An 18254-nucleotide genomic window follows, 5' to 3' on the forward strand; every position below is an offset into this window, starting at 1 on the left:
TATGTGTTCTAATGAGACATTTCTTGATTATTCAGTTTAGATATTGTGCACGCATAAACTTTTGCATTTAGCCTTACCTTATTTACATACTCAGTACATCCCTGTACTGACGCATTTGCAATATGGTATTTTATTTTGCACCATAGGTTCAGAGGCACAGGACCTAGAGTTTCCTCAGTAGTTCCATCCTAGTCAGAATCAATAGTCATAGCAGTGAGTCCTCTTCTTTCGAGGATGAGTTTCAGTGTACTATTATTTACATAAGATTTTTTTTATATTTTTCAGTTGACGGAGTTAGTTGGGACATGTCCCATCAACTCCACAGTTTAGAGAGTTTAGATACTTCTCAGACATATGTATTAGTATTCAGTTTTTAGTTTTGAGTATTTATAGATTTGTTGAACCTTATGGCCAATTTCTGTATTTATTTCAGATATTAAGCAGTGTACAGGTACAGATATTAGAAAAGGGATAACCTGTGGTCCTTCGGGGTCATAAGCACCGTGTGATGTCTCGGGATGGGATCTCGGGGTATTATAGATATGTCCCAATGGGTGTCTTATAAGCTGTTCTATAAGCCCAAAGTGCATCATCTAACTTCTCAGCCTAATCTTTTCACTACCTACTCACAGTCTTCTGTAATATCTGCTGAATCTCTTGGTTGGACACCTCAACTTGTCCACTAGTTTGGGAATGGTACGCAGTAGCAACCTTGTGCCTAACACCATATTTAGCGAGAAGATTTTTGAACCAAGTGTTGATTAAGTGCATACCTCCATCACTAATTATCGCTCTAGGTGTACCAAATCTAGAAAATATGTTCTTCTTAAAATATCAGCACCACACTTACATCATTATTCTGACTAGCCATAGCTTCCACCCATTTAGAGATGTAGTCAACCGCTACAAGAATGTACAGATTGTCTTTTGAAGTAGGGAATGGTCCCATGAAATCGATCCCCAAAACATTAAAGACTTCGACTTCAAAAATATTGTTGAGGGGCATCACATGACTCCTAGATATAGTACCCAAACTTTGACAGTGATCATATTTTTTCATAAAAGCAATCACGTCCCTAAATAATGTAGGCCAGAAAAAACCTGATTGCAGCACTTTTCTAGCAATCCTCTCACCCCCATGGTGTGCACCATAAGGAGATGAGTGGTAATCTTCAAGCACCTTTGAAAATTTAGCCTCTGGAATACACCTACGAATGACTCTATCTGGACCCTCCTTAAAGAGATATGGTTCGTCCCAAATATAGGCACGTGAATCATGGTGCAATTTCTTCCTTTGTTTTGTGGTGGCATCTGGAGGGTACACCATACAAGCTATCAAATTCACAATATCAGCATACCATCAAAACTCAAATGCATCTAAAGATATCAATTTTTCATTAGGAAACTATTCCTTAATAATAAGAGAGTCATCATTGACATTGTTTTGACTATCCAGCCATGACAAGTGGTCAGCAACTTCATTTTCAGCTCCATTCTAATCTTGAACCATAAGATCAAATTCTTGTAATAGGAAAATCCATCTAATCAGTCGAGGTTTTGCATCCTTCTTTTTCATAAGATTTTTAATAGCAGCATGGTCAGTATGAATAAGGACCTTAGTGCCAACTAAGTAAGATATAAACTTGTCGAATGCATACACCATGGCCAACATCTCTTTCTCTGTAACCATATAATTAACTTGAGCATTATTCAACACTTTGCTAGCATACTAGATCAAGAAAAATACCTTATCCTTTCTCTGACCCAAAACCGATCCCACAGCAACATCACTAGCATCACACATCATCTCAAACGTTAACTCCTAAACAAGTGCAATCAAAATAGATGTTTCAATCAACTTCTTCTTTAGTTTCTTAAAAGCTACTTGGTAATAATCCCCAAAATTAAAATTTTCCTCTTTCTCCATTAATTTGCACATGGGGCTTGCAATCTTTGAGAAATCTTTAATGAACTATATATAAAAACCTGCATGTCGCAGAAAGCACCGCACTCCCTTGACTGTGATTGGATGTGGTAACTTTTCATTCACTTCAACCTTTGCCTTATCTACTTCAAGTCCTTTAAATGGAACTATATGTCCTAGGAAAATTCCTTCCTTAACCATAAAGTGGCACTTTTCATAATTTAGCACCAAGTTTGTCTCTTTGCATCGAGCTTGAACTATGTCAAGATTCTGCAAGCACTTTTTAAAAGAATTACCATACATAGAGAAATCATCCATGAATACCTCCATAAGTATTAAACCATGTCTAAGAATATCGCTATCATACATCTCTAAAATGTAGCAGGTGCATTGCATAGGCCAAAAGGCATACGTCTGAACGCATATGTACCATATGGACATGTGATAATGGTTTTCTCCTAGTGTTCTAGTGCTATGTTTATCATATTATAAATGGATTACCCATCCATAAAACAATAATACCCTTGTTCCACCAATCTATCAAGTATTTGGTCAATGAAAGGAATCGAATAGTGATCTTTATGAGTAGCTTCATTCAACATTCGATAGTCAATATAGATTCTCCAACCGGTCACCATGCTTGTGGGGATCAACTCATTATCATCATTAGTTACCACGTTCATTCCTCCTTTTTCGATACATAGTGCATTGGACTCACCCATTTGCCATCAAAAAATTGGTAGACAATACCACTTGATCACTTCTTTTCTAACCATTTCTTTCATCATAGGATTTAACCTTCTTTGTTGTTGTACTCTAGGTCTGTAACCCTTTTTCCTGTAGATGTTATGCGTGCAAAATACTATATTAATTCCTGTAACATCGGACATCTGCCAACCAATTACCTTTCTTCTCCTTTTTAGAACTAGTATAGCTTCCTTTACCTTTACATATGATAACCCTGCTGACAAAATAACAGGCAAAGTATCTTGATCACCAAGAAAAACATATTGTAAATACATAGGGAGAAACTTAAGCTCCAAGTTAGGAGCTTTTTCAACTAAAGCCTTGGGTGATGGACCGATTGGCCTATTCAATGGATCGAAATGCATTTTGTTTATCTCAATCACTGCCAAATTCATAACCTAGACCTTTTCCAATTCTTTCACATCTCTATAAAGATCATGACCCATCAAAGCTCTCTCTAACGGATTATCATACAATAATAAATGCCAATCTAAAGCAAAGTCAATAACTGATATAGGCGACAACTCCTTATATATAGCTGACAGTTTAGCACCTTGTACACATCGAAGACTTCTACTTTATCATGCACTCGCACTGTTATTTTCCCTGATGCTATATTAATTAGAGACTGTCCCATTGCTAAGAAAGGTCTTCCAAAAATAAATGGAATGATAGGACTAGCCTCAAAGTCAAGAATTACAAAATCAACCGAAAAGATAAAAGATCCTACTTGCACCAACATATCTTCAATAATACCATCCGACCTAGCAAGTGATTGATTTGCCAACTGTAAAAATAATAGTAGTGGGTTTGGGCCTTCCAAGACCCATCTTCTGGTACCATGATATGGGCATAAGATTTATGCTAGATCCTAAGTCACATAATCCACATGCAAAAATGGTCTGTCCAATGGTAATCTGGAAGGTAAAAATACCTGGATCCTTAAGATTGGTGGTCAATTTGTTTTTAGTTTTTGACGTACACTCTTGAGTAAGTGCAACTATAGCATATTCGGTCAACCATTTTTTATTCGCAACTATGTCCTTAAAGTATTTTGCATATTTTGGCACACTTTGTAGAATGTCAATAAGAGAAAGATTCACTTGAACCTACTTTAGAAGATCTAAGAACTTATTGTAACTTGCCTCCGCTTGATACTTCCTTGACCTTTAAGGAAAAGGTAAAGGAAGAGTCTTCTTCTAAACATGAATTTCATCACTTGCCACTTTTTCTTTTATTTCTTTCTCTTCCTTGTTGTTAGAACTGTCATCAATAATTGTGGAACTAACCTGCTACTGAACTGTCTCCTTAGTTTTATCCTACTCCTTGTTGTAAATGCATTTACCTACTTCATATTTTTCTCTATCACTAGGTAATGATCCTTAAGGTTTTGAATTCTGTGCTTCTGCAATTTGGCCCAGTTGCAAATCTAGATATCTTATAAGCAATTGTTGACTCATCAACTCAGTTGCAAACTGTGCTTGTTGAGTCTTAATTTATATTTCAAATAGCATTTGTTGATCCATAAACTACTTTATTAATTTCTCGATATTCCTAGTTTGAGTAGTAGCTTGATTATTCTAAGTCGGCTATTGATCTGGTTGAACTTGTCCCTTGTACTGATTTACATTCTGTGCCTAATTTCCACCCCATACAAAATTGGGATGGTTCCTCTAATTGGGATTATAAGTGTTACCAAAATGTTGTTGTCCCTAACAATTTGTATTTTCCACATAGTTAATAGAATTTGTATTAACAGAACATGCATCTGTTGTGTGCTCACCACTTCCATTAACCTCACACCAAGTATTTACCTATTGGACTGCATTCTTTGTCGCTATTGGTTGTGTAACACCCAACTATATATTGTTAATCATAGTAATCATATGATTTTGCATGGATGTGATGTGTCTTTAACGTAGTAAATTGATCTACCTCCAATACCTATGTAAGCTTTTTAAGAGTACTCCTCGAGTATGCATGCCAGTCGGGGTTTCCCTGTGAAATCTGATTTAGTAGTGTGTAAAATTCTTCATACGTCTTCTCAAGAGCCTGTCCACCTATTGTTAAATCCAAGATAATCTTTGTGTTTGGTTCCAATCCTTCTATGAAAGTATGCACAAGAACATCATTGTATTGATGATGGTGAGGGAAATTTCTGAGTATACCCTTAAATCTCTCGCAAGCTTGGTAGAGATTCTCTACGTCTTTCTGTCTAAAATTAAATATTTCACTCCTCAAGTGTGTCATTTTCCTAGATGAAAATAATCGAATAAGAAATTTTTGAGCTAGATCTTCCCATGTAGTCATGAAAGGTAGTGGTTCCACATATAACCACTTTTTTTCTTCCCCCATTAGAGAGAAAGAAAAGAGTGTCAACCTAACATAATCAGAATTTACTCCTTCAGGAATGTATGTATCGCTAATGTCCATGAAGGCCTATACATGCTACTGCAGATCTTCATGTAAAAGGCCATGAAATTGCCCCACTAAATTTAGCAATTGCACCATATTTTGCTTCAATTGAAATCTACCTCTAGGTTTAGGCATTAAAATACTGGTCGTCAAATCTAGGTATTAGCTACAATATTTAATAGATAAAAGATTATAGGTCGGGAGATCAAAATCGTTGCCTAAACCTTAATAATCAACTTTTATCTAGGCTTAGGCATTAGAATATTCTACTTCAATTCAAATCTCTATCCTAGATGCTAATTCAAACCCCTTATTTTATAAAAGGATAAGAACCTTGCTCTTTATTTTCCTCGTTCTAATCTATGATTCTCCTCCCAGATTCACATAGAATTATAAATTTATTCTAATGGAGGCAAAGCATTAAAATAGTATGCCCAAGAAATTAAGAACAACCAAGGTGATAATCCAAAAAGAAACTACTATAAAGAATATTAAAGAGTGATCACGTTCTTGATCTCAACCCCAGAACAAGGGTATTTAGCCACTCACATTTGTATTAAACATAAAAAGCAAGTAATTAATCATACCAAAAATTAGTATTGGGGTAAAGAAGTTTAAAAGAAATAATAAGAACCCTAAAGAAAAGAATTCTATGCTTCTTCGCCACTGTTATGCTTGCCAAAAGTGTTTGGAATTGTGCTCACGTGTTCCTTTTATACTTAGAAAATTTTTAGCATATGTGAAGCCTTGACGCGATGCATTGATAATTGCATCAACAAAGCCAATGCATCGCATCAACATCGCGTTGATGCACTGGAATTTACCTTTAAAAGATATACTAAGTCAAGTTCTTCAACACACGACGCGATGCATTGATATTACATCACGTCACTAGAATTTGCTCCTCAAAATTTGGCTAAGTTTCTAAACTTCAAGCATCTACGGAATGCGTTGACATTGCGTCGATGTACTAGAAGTTGCAAAAGAACAATTTTCTAAGGCACAGAACATATGCAAAAAAGGCACAAAACATATGCATCGATGCGATGTGTTGACATTGCGTTTATGCACTGGAAATTGTTGTTCAAATTTTGGCTAAGGCAAACATATTACCAGTTGACGTGATGCGTTGAGATAGCATTGCATCACTGGATTTTTTCTTCAGTTTAGTTCTTTCTTTTTGTCAAATCCTCAGCTCTTTTCTTTTCTCCTTCCTCTCGTGCATCTCCATATGTTTTTGACTTTGATCCACATGGTCTTTTACATCTTCATGATTTTTGTCCAATTTTCTTCCAAATCCATAGGAAATTTACCCTGTGTCTCTAATCACATCGGTTAGCCACGAAGCGTAATTTAACTTATAATTCAATATAATTAGCATAATTTTTATTATCTAAACAAGTCCAAATATGGGTAATTAGCATTGTTTGGACATATAAATATATCCAAGATCATCCATGTTGACATCTTCACAGACCATAAGATTTTGCAGTATGGGTTCACGCAAAAGGAGTTCAACCTCAATAATAGGAGATGGCTTGAGTTTCTTTAGGACTATGACATAAGTCTCATATATCATCCAGGTAAAGCTAACGTGGTTGGTAATGCTCTTGACAGATTGTCCACAGGAAAATTATGACTTATATATGAGAAAAAGTGAGGACTGGTGAAGGATATTCTCTATTTAGCTAATCTTGGAGATCATCTCTTAGACTTTAAGGATGGTGGTATGATTGTGCGAGAGGTTGTAAAGTCATCTCTTGGTGCTAAAGTAAAGGAGAGAAGATATGGGTCACCAGAAGGTGATGGATTTTGAGATTGGTGGTGATGGAATCTTGAGGTACCAAAGTATGTTATCTATTTCATATGTTGATGGGCTAAGTAAGAGGATTTTTAATGAAGCTCATGATTCAAGGTACACTATTTATCCTGGTTCAATGAAGATGTATCATGACTTAAGATAAATTTAATGAAGGAATAACTTAAAGATGGAAGTGGCTAATTTTTTGCCTAAGTGTTTGATCTATCAACAAGTGAAGGTAGACCACTTGAGGCTTAGTTGTTTATCTCAGGAGATTGAATTGCCCGTATGGAAATAGAAAGTGATTAATATGGATTTCAATACTGGTTTTTCACAGTCCTGTCATCAATTTGATTCTATTTGGGACATCGTGGATAAAAAGACTAAGTCGCTCACTTCTTGATCGTGAGGACTAATTATTTGCTAGAGGATTATGCTGATCTCTTCTTTAAGGAGATCGTGAAGTTGCATGGTGCTCCATTTTCCATCATATCTAATTGAGGTACTCAGTTCTTATCTTACTTTTAGAATTCCTTTCAGAGAGGTTTGGGGACTAAGGTGAACCTTAGCGCCACTTTTAACCCTCAAGTGGATGGACAAGTGGAGAGAATGATAAGGACTTCGAAAGATATGCTAAGGTCTTAGTTGATTGATCTTTGTGGTAGTTAGGTTGACCACTTTCCTATTATTCAGTTTGCATGTAATAATAGTTATCATTCTAGTATTGGGATAGCTCTATTCAAGAATTTGTATGGCAGGAGGTGTAGGTCTACTATTGGGTTATTCGAGGTGTTTTAGAATAACTTGTATATTCCCTACTTGGTTCACCATGTTATACAGAAGGTGAAGGTGATTCAAAATAGGCTTAAGACACCCCAAAGCAGCCAAGAGTCCTATACAGATGTAAGGCAAAGGGACTTGGAGTTTAATATGGAAATTTTGGTGTTCTTGAAGGTGTTTCCTATCAAGGGAGTGATGCAGTATGGAAAAAAAGTAAAGCTCAGTCCTCAATATGTTGGTCCCTTTCATACTTTGAGGCGAGTAGGAAATGTAGCTTATGAGTTGTATTTGCCTTCAAGTATGAGCTCTATTCATCCGGTCATCCATATGTGGATGTTGAAGAGGTGTTTATGCAATTCCTCCTTTGTAGTTTCTTTGGAAAGCATTGGTGTCTCATATTCCTTGTCCCATGAGGAAGTCTCAATTAAGATTTAAGATCAATAAGTCTGTCGGTTGCAGACTAATGTTGTGGCGTTGGTAAATCTGGGTAGTGATGTTGGTTGGTTGCTTTTGGTCAATTATCAATTATAGACATACCTTAAATTTCTTTGAGCTTATTTTTTGCTATTTTGTTATATGTTGTGAACTCAACCACTATTGTAAAGTGTGGTGTTTTTGTTAGGTACAAGGGCTGGTCTCTAGTCCATGGTGGACTTGAGGTACCCGTCATGTCCAGGCCTTGGTTTGGGTCATGAAACCTATAGGACCTTAGGTATCAGCTATGCTGTTTAGGTTTTCTTTGTAAGGATCAAAGGTGGAACCAACTTTAAGAACCTTAAGTCTGCAACCTATGGACTCAACATATGAGCCACAAGTACTACCTTTGTCATGCAGGTACTACCTACAACACGTATCTGGGTTTTGTATGTAGCCTTCTACTCCCTTTTATCTTTTTTTCTCTCTTTCTGTACTGTAAAATCTATTTTCTTGCAAAACAAATATAATAGCATATCACATCTAATAAAAAGACCTAAGTACTTACATAATTTCCTTGTTTAGAGCATCTAAAATTCCATGTAATCATGGCACATCAGTAGACATGATATCCTAGTACCCTTATTTGTTCACTCCTAGCAATAATTAAACAAGATAAATAGACTTCCCTCCTAGTAATGTGGACTTCTAGGGCCATGTCTACATTATTCCATACGATTCCTTTGTATGTGTTCATGTTTCATATGAATCATCTTTGTAGTACTCTATCAAGAGGTGATTCCATTTATCAGAAAAATTATTTTTAGTAATTCAGTGTTATATTGGCAATACTACATTCTTTCCATCCCAATATCAGTCGTCATTCGAGGATGAATGGCTCAAATGAGAGATATTATAATACCCACAAACTCCTAGATAAGCTTTTAACTATTTTTCATATGTTTAAAGGCATAAAAATGACTATTTTTAATCATTTATATTTGTCATGATTATTTACCTAGTGTGTATAGTGCTTTCAATGAGAATCATAGCTTTAGAAAGCACTTACAGCAAAGTTGAGTTGAGATCATTTTTTATTAGTTGAATTTTAGTATTCAGCAAAAGAAACATGATTGGTTTTCAGACTTATAAATCTATACACTTACTTCAAGGTGAATTTCATAAAGTATGAGCACTAGTATATTTTAGGAGTAGAATTTAATACTAAGAGGAATATGGGTTTAGTGCATCCTATTTCCCAGAAACGTTGTGCCACTATTAGTTTAAGAGGCCTCTCCAGAGAGTGTCTTTCTTGCCTAGATGGGCTCAGTTCAGTGAAAACTATAGTTAAGGTTCAACGCTGATGGCAAGGTATAGAACAACTCTCGTCAATGTGGGAATGACTTTGGAATCCATGCTAGCTTACATGGTTTATGTTGGTTATAAGAATCTCCCACAGAAAAGATGATTTTAGAAACGAAGTATAATGACTCACTAATTTTTTTCAGATTATGCTTTACTATTCATACTTTTCCACTTTTAGTTCTATGCATGATTATGGTAAGTCTATATGATATTAGCATAAATTTTTAAGATTATGATTTATATTAGTTTTTACTTATTGCATTCACTCACACATTCATAGTACATTCAAGAAGTACTAACCATATCTATTTCTGTGTGGATACATTTTATTTCATAATGCAGGTAATAGTTGTAGCTCACAACATCATAATCTGATAGTTCATAGCTTCCAACAAGAAGGTGATGTGTTCTCTTTATTTAAGAACTATAATTAGTCATAGATTTAGTATTTTATTTTTATATATTTGTATTAATTAGGGATAGCTGGGGTCATGTCCCAGCTACATATAGTCAATATTAGTAGATGCTTCATAGATAGTATGTCAGAGTTGATATATTCAGTTTCAATTTTCTTTTATATAATCCAGTGATTTAGATATTTTGAAACATTATTATATTAAACAAGTTCATCTAATGAAAATTTTCCAATGGGTATTTTTAGTTTCATTTATTTTATTCAGTTGCTAATAAATTATGCCAGTATCATAGTTGGGATCAGTTTTGTTTCTAATTCTCGTGCAAAATCAAGGGGGTAGTCTCGGGGTGTTATAGTTTTTCCCCATTCTTAGTACATTCTATTGTACTGACCATATATATTTTTTTGTGTCTACATTATTTCATAATGTAGGTACTAGTTCTATCTTACAAAATTATAATTCGATACATCACAATTTCTTGTCAGCAGTTGATGAGTTCTGTTGATTTAAGGAATCAAGTCAAGTTATAGTTCCAGTATTTTATTTTGATTTGTACGTATTGATTAGGGAAAAATGGGAGTCATGTCCTGACTATCTATATTCAATATTAGTATAAGATTCATAGACAGTAATTCAGAGTAGATATATTTAGTTTTAGTTTTCTTTTTGTATAATCCGGTGTTGTAAATGTTTTTAAACAATAATCTATTAAAATATTTCATCTAATGATATTTATTCCACTTAGTGTTACAAATTATAGGTTTTTTATTTAGACTCTCATGAATTACGTATTACCATGGGTTGGCTTGGGAAAATAGTCTCGGTGCCATACAAACTTTGTATCAAGCCCAGAGTTTAAGTTTCCTTGGGTGTCTTTGAAGTCATGTCTAGCAAAGTCTTGTAGAATGGTATGAAGATGTTTATAATTTTTCTTTGAGAGGCTACAAGGCATTTTGAAAATATCTCATTATTGATTTTGCAAAAAATTATAATATTAAAACTTCTGAATCTACTGTTGCAATTAACAAAAATATTTAAACTACTAAATTATTAGCAACTGAAGATATTAATAAATATAGCAAAAATTTCAAGTTCCTTCACATGGGTCTTGTTCAAGTAGCAGTTAAACCATTATATAGATAAGGTTTAGATGTTCCTATGTGTCTACTTTTAAGAGTTAATAGGTTATTAAATTTTGATGATTCATTATTAGCAGAATGAAAAAATAACCTCGCTAATGGCCCAACATACTTTAATAGTTATCCTAATTTTTCTATAGGTATCAATGATCAAAATGTTATGGATACATTAACTTTAAATGTTAAAACAAAAAATATGAATAGTAAAGTAAATACTTGTAAGACCCCGCGAAAGTTCTGAGCTTAATTCAGTCCTTTAAGATTGTCAAGGGGTCCCAGACTTAGAAAATTCTAACCAATTTCCAAGACTTAGCCTATTTTGTCCTTTAAAATTTGGCAATCTCATCTCACTATCTAAATTTCCTATAATGGACCGTATTTTTATTAATTCATGATTAGGAAGGTCAATGGGTTTTCCAAAATAAGTTTTGAATTTTTTGAAACATGTTTAGATCATGTTCGTAGTCCTAAAATAGTGGACCACTATGATCTTGGCCAGCTGCGTCGCCGATCGTATTGATCAACATTTGTATAGGCTGCCAGAGCCAAAACTTTTGAGGCTCGACGTGATCATGGCGCGACGCGTCGAGTATCACGCCGCAGCCTTCAACCCGTCGCATCGCTTGAAGCATTGGCACAAAGTTTTTAGTCATTAAATGACCGCATCCTCAAGGGAAAAAAGGTCAATTTCCCACCCCTATATAAGTCACAAACATGTAAATCAGCCCTATTTCACCCAAATTATAGTGATTTCTCTCTCAAATCCATCAAGAACAAGCTTAGGGTTTCCAATTGAGGATCCAATTTTAAGAATTTCACCATTTAGTTTGAAGAATTTTCCATCCAAGGTATGCATAGTGTTGATTTATGGATTCCTTTCATCCATAAAGCTCAAGAACACTATTTCAAATTATAAATCATGATGTTTATGTTGTGGGTTGTTTTGTAACCATGTTTATCTTGTTGTATGATTCCCAAGTTGGGATCTTTATGTATTTTTCATGAAACTATGCTAGCATGCAAGTTGAATCTATGAATGGAGTTGTTCATAATGTGTAATCTGATAATTACACCAATTCCCTAAGATGTTTGATAAAATTCCTAAAAGGATAGAAATTATGTTTTATAGCTCAATCGTAACCCATATGATAAATGCATGTTGTACCCTTATGATCAAATGACTCCCATGCTAGTGATGTGCAATGTAGATGTTAGTTTGAATGCTAATGATGTTAGAGTATGAAATTATGATACTTATTATATGCATTCCTACCATGTACATGTTTATGATAACCATGTGCTTCATGAAGTCTCCAACTAATTATATTTTTGATTATTGATGTTGGTCATGTATTCAAGAATGTTATGCCTTATCAGTTTCCTTCTATCGAGTCGTAGGGATACTTGAACTCGACAACTTCAGTTATTTTAACCCTCTGCATTCATCCTACCTCACATGCATACCAGGATATTCAATCGTACTAATGGATTAGCATTATGGTGTTTTATACCATAGGTCCAGAAGCATGAGTTCTAGAGCACCAGTAGTACTCTAAATTTTTAGCAGCCAGATTTAGCAGAGAGTCCTTATCGTTCGAAGATGATAGTATTATTTATTTCATTATTTCAGTGTTGTTTTTAATAGATGGAGATAGTTAGGGATATTTCCTATCAACTCCTTATTCAGACAGTTTAGTCAGTTAGAGGTTTTTCAGACTACAGTATGTTCAGACAGTTTATTTCAGTTCATATTTTGGTATTGATGTACTGTACTCTTAGAGATTATGTTTCATCCAGTTTGAACCTTATGGCATATTTCAGGCTATTATTTCTGTATTTTACATTATGTTATATTGTATTCAGGTACAGATATCAGTCATGGGTTTGCTTGTAGTCATTCGGGGTCATGAGCAGCATGTAGCATTCTGTGTTCAAGATTCGGGGCGTTACAAACTTGGTATCAGAGCCTAAGGTTCAATAGTGTCCTAGGCAGTCTGAAAGTCACATCTAGTAAAGTCTTGTACATAGGTGTGTTGAGCGCCACACTTATGTGCAGTAGCCTATAAGATGTTTAGGAATAGTTTCTCATTTTTCAGTATTCTTGTTGTGACAGTATGCATAATCTTAAGTTAATCTCTCAGTTTAATTCCTTTCTCTTCCATTTATCGAACATGTCTCCCAAGAAGAGAACTGGGAATAAGTCAGCCCCTCAGCCCGAAGATTCTTTGGGCGAGCATGTCTCTCATTCATAGTTCAGAGCTGCATTCACTACTTTTGCTTAGTCAGTTGCTACTCAAAATGAATGAACAGCTATCGTTGTGGCCAACCCAGTAGCTAATTTAGCTGCAGGCAGGATTTAGGACTTCACCTAAATGAATCCACTATTTTTTTTTGGGCCTAAGTCAGAAGTGGATCCTTAAAAAATTATTGACAAAGTTCAAAAGGTTACAGACATCATGGGGGTGTCGGCTATTTAGAATACTGAGCTAACTGCATATCAATTATGGGATGTTGCTCACAATTGGTTCAATCAGTGAAAGTCAGAGAGGTCAGTTGATGAAGGATCCATAGAATTGGAGGAGTTTGTCGTTGTATTCTTTGATAGATTCTTTCCTCTAGAGCTGAGAGAATATAAGGCATTAGAATTTATCAACCTCGGGTAGGGAAACATGACGGTGAAAGAGTATTCTTTTAAGTTTACTCAATTATCCAGATATGCTCCTAATGTGGTTGCAAATAGTAGAGCCAAGATGAGTAAGTTTTTTTTTGGTTGAATGATAGTGTGGTCAACGAGTCCAGGTTCACGATACTGAATAGTGACATAAACATAGGTAGGTTTATAACTCATGCTCAGCAAATAGTAGACCGAAATATTAAGATGAGGGAGAAGCAGAATAAGAGTGCAAGGACATATAGTTTCAACGTTGCTAAGCATAAGTCAGAGGAAGAAAACCGTTCTCAGTTTTATCTTATATAATTAGTTCCAGCTCCTTCTTCAGCTAGTGCTCTATCTCCTAAGTTCAGGGATGGTAATAGAGATAGGGTACTAGGCTCTAAGTCTAAGGGAAGTGTTAGAAATGCCTGAACTAATCCTTTTTGTCAGACTTACGGCTAACACCATTAGGGTATTTACAGAGCTATTAGGGATATTTGTTTTAGCTATGGCAAGCCAGGCAACATAGTCAAAGATTGTCCTCAGATATATTACCAGAGTCAATAGATTATTCCTTAGCTCATTCCAGTCGCCCAAATCAGCAGGGTGCCACTTCCAATTCTACTATTGGGCAATGGCCAAACATACTTTATGTTATCCAGTCCCGGCAAGATTAGGAAAATTTTCCTGATGTGGTTACTGGTATGTTATAGATTTTTCACTTGCATGTTTACATTTTGCTAGATCCAGGAGCTTCCTTTTCTTTCATTAATCCTTACATAGCAGTTGATTTTAGAGTCAATCCCGATATTCTAGCAAAGCCTTTCTCAGTCTCTACCCCAGTGGGTAAAACCATCATAGCCCGACAGGTATACAGGAACTGTCCCGTTATGATATTTAAGAAAGTCACCTCAGTAGATTTAGTCAAATTAGAGATAACTAATTTTGTTCTCATTCTCAACATAGATTGGCTTCATTCCTGCTATGCCACAGTCAACTGTAGAAACAAAATTGTCCAGTTTTAGGTTCTGAATGAACCCGTCTTAGAGTGGAGGGGTAATACTTCAGCTTTCAGAGGTAAGCTTATTTCCTACCTTTGGGCACAAAAAATGATATCTAAGGGATGTGTCTATCACCTTGTTAATGTTAAGGACTCTAGTTTCAAAACTCCCAACCTTGAATCAGTCCCAGTTGTGAATGAATATTCAGATGTATTTCCAGAAGATCTTCCAGGAATTCCTCCCGAAAGAAAAATAGACTTTAGCATTGATCTTCTTCTAGATACTCAGCCTATATCTATTCTTCCATAAGAATGGCACCAACAGAACTTAGAGAATTGAAAGAATAGTTGAAGGACCTCTTAGATCAGGGATTCATCAGACCTAGTATTTCCCTGTGGGTTGCACTAGTCTTATTCTTGCGAAAGAAAAATGGTTCTCTCAGCATGTGCATTGATTACCGTCAGCTCAATAAAGTAATAGTCAAGAACAAGTATGCACTTCTCAGAATCAATGATTTGTTTGACCAACTTCATGGTGCCAGCTATTTCTCTAAGATAGAGCTCAGACCAGGCTATTAGCAGCTCAGAGTCAGAGAATATGAAATTTAAAAAATATCCTTCCATACTCGGTATGGTCACTTTGAATTCCTAGTCATGTCTTTTGTTCTTACCAACACCCCAGCAGCTTTCATAGACTTGATGAACTGTGTGTTCAAGCAGTACTTGGACATGTTCATCATAGTCTTCATAGATGATGTCCTTGTCTATTCCCATAGTGAGCGTGATCATGCAGACCATCTCAGAATCATGTTTCAAACTCTCAGAGATCATCAGTTGTTCGCTAAATTCCATAAGTACAAATTTTTTCTGAGTTCAGTAGCATTTCTTTGTTATATTATTTCTGGTGATGGCATAAGGGTTGATTTTCAAAAGACTGAAGCAGTAAGAAACTGGCCCAGACCAGTCTCTCGAATAGATATCAGGAGTTTCTTGGCTTTGGCTGGCTATTACTAATGGTTTGTTGAGGGATTCTCTTTTATTACATCCCCTATGTCCATATTGACTCCGAAGAAAGTTAAGTTTCAGTGGTCAAATCCCTGTGAGAAGAGCTTTTAGGAGTTTAAGACTCGACACACCTCAGCTCTAATCTTAGCTCTTCTAGATGGTTCAAATGGTTTTGTGGTGTACTGTGATGCCTTCAAAGTAGGTTTAGGTTATTTCCGCATGCATCATGGTAAGTTCATAGCCTACGCCTCCAGACAGCTTAAACCCCATGAGAAGAATTATCCGACTCATAATCTTGAGTTAGCAGCTATAGTATTTGCCTTAAAAATTTTGAGGCATTACTTGTATGGGATGCATGTAGATGTGTTCATATATTATAAGAGCCTTCATTATTGCTTTTCTTAGAAAGATCTCAATATTCATCAGAGAAGGTGGTTAGAGATCTTGAAAAATTACAATATGAGGGTCCTTTATCATCCAGGCAAGGCCAATGTAGTGGCCGAAGCACTCAGTAGACTGTCTATGGGTAGTGTTGCTCATTTTGAGTGTAGTATGAAGAAGTTAGCTCAGGATGTTCATCAGCTTTCCTGACTAGGTATTCTTCAACATGATTCAGTTTGGGTCATTATTGACAAGATGACCAAATTAGCTCATTTTCTTCTAGTCTATACCTCTTATTCGGCCGAGGATTACGCTAAACTCTGTATTAGAGTGTTGGCCGTATTTCATGGTGTTCCGTTATTTATTATCTCAGATAGAGGTACCCCATTCACCTCTTAATTTTGGAAAGCATTCTAAAAGGGTCTTGGTACCCAAGTTGATCTAAGTACAGCCTTCCATCCTCAGATAGATAGTCAAGCAGAAAGGACCATTTCGGCTTTAGAAAATATAATAAGGGCATGTGCAATTGATTTCAAGGGCATTTGGATGACCACTTTCCTTTGATTCAGTTTGCGTACAACAACGGCTATCATTCCAGTATTCAGATGGCTCCATTCGAAGCTCTCTATGGTAGGAGATGTAGATCTCCAATTGGTTGGTTCGAAGTTAGTGAGGCCATAGTCCTAGGGCCTGACTTAGTATTCGATGCCTTAGAAAAAGTCCATTTGATCAGAGAAAGACTCTGGGCTGCCTAAAGATGACAGAAGTCTTATACAGATTGCACGAAAAGGATCTCGAGTTTGAGATTGGTGATTATTTTTATCTAAAGATCTCTCCCATGAAGGGAGTGAAGCGGTTCAGCAAGAAGGGAAATCTCAATCTCGGATATGTTAGTCCCTTCAAAATTCTCAGTCGCTTCGGCAAGGTAGCTTATGAGCTCAAATTTCCTTCAGATCTAGCCTTAGTTCATCAAGTGTTCTATCTCTCTTTGCTCAAGAAGTGCATTGGTGACCCAGTAGTTGTAGCCCCTATTCAGAGCATAGATGTTCAGAACGGCTACTCTTATGAAAAGATTCCAGTCAAAATTCTTAACTATCAGACTCGTAGACTGAGGAACAAAGAATTCCCTCTAGTCAAATTTCTTTGGAGGAATCAGTCCGTTGAGGGAGCTACTTGGGAAGCAGAAGCAGACATTCGAACCAAGTACCCTCACCTCTTCTTCGCTAACTCAGATCTAGCTTAAGGTATTAGTTCTCCTTAAGCTTTTAAATTTCATGTTTAGATTTCATTTACAACTTGGTATCCAGTTCATGTTTAGAACTCCATCATAAATTTGGTATTAAATGTCATTGCATATTTAGTCATGCATTCATGTCTCAGTTCAATCATATAAACATACATCAGATATGCATTCTTATTGAGAGAAACTCAGTTTATAAGAACACTCATCCATTATTTCATGAATCAGTTATACATGCATCAGATATGCATGCTCGGTGTATTCAGTTATAAGTCAAGTCAGTCATGGAATCATATTTCAGTTACTCATGTTCAGTATGTACGTTAATTTATTTCTTCTCCCCGATCAATCAGTCTTATTTGAGGATGAATGTTCTCAAGGGGGAAATATTGTAAGACCCCGTGAAACTTCTAATCTTAATTTATTCCTTTAAGCTTGTCAAGGGGTCTCAGACTTTGAAAATTCTAACCCAGTTCAAAGACTTAGCCTATTTAGGCCTTCAAAAGTTGGCAATATCATCTCGCCATCTTAATATCCTTTAATAGATCATACTTTGATTAATTCATGATCAAAAAGGTCAATGGGTGTTCCAAGACAAGTTTCAAATTTTTTGGAACACGTTAAGATCATGTTCGAAGTCCCAAAATAGTGGACCAACACGATATTGGCGTGCTGCATCGCCAATCACGTTGGTTAACATTTGTGCAGGCTGCCAGAGCCAAAATTCTAAGCCTCGATGCGATCATGGCGTGACGCATCGAGTATCAAATTTCAGCCATCAATGCATCGCGTCGTTTGTAGCATGGGCACAAAGTTTTTAGTCATTAAATCAATGCATCCTCAAGGGTAAAAAGGTCAATTTTCAACCCCCCATATAAGTCACAAACATGAAAATCAGCCCTATTTTACCCAAATTGTAGTGGTTTATCTCTCAAATCCATCAAGAACAAGCTTAGGATTTCCAATTGAAGATC

At 35.9% G+C, this 18254-nt stretch overlaps 1 non-coding gene across 1 annotated transcript; it reads left to right on the forward strand.

Annotated features, from left to right (window-relative positions):
- The first annotated feature begins 4808 nt into the window (after nucleotides 1–4808).
- LOC124893124 lies at nucleotides 4809–4915 on the forward strand. The gene has a single exon (XR_007050558.1). It is a non-coding gene; the product is annotated as a small nucleolar RNA R71 (small nucleolar RNA).
- Nucleotides 4916–18254: the final 13339 nt, after the last annotated feature.

This window comes from Capsicum annuum, unplaced genomic scaffold (assembly GCF_002878395.1).
Source record: "Capsicum annuum cultivar UCD-10X-F1 unplaced genomic scaffold, UCD10Xv1.1 ctg54209, whole genome shotgun sequence".
NCBI lineage: Eukaryota > Viridiplantae > Streptophyta > Magnoliopsida > Solanales > Solanaceae > Capsicum > Capsicum annuum.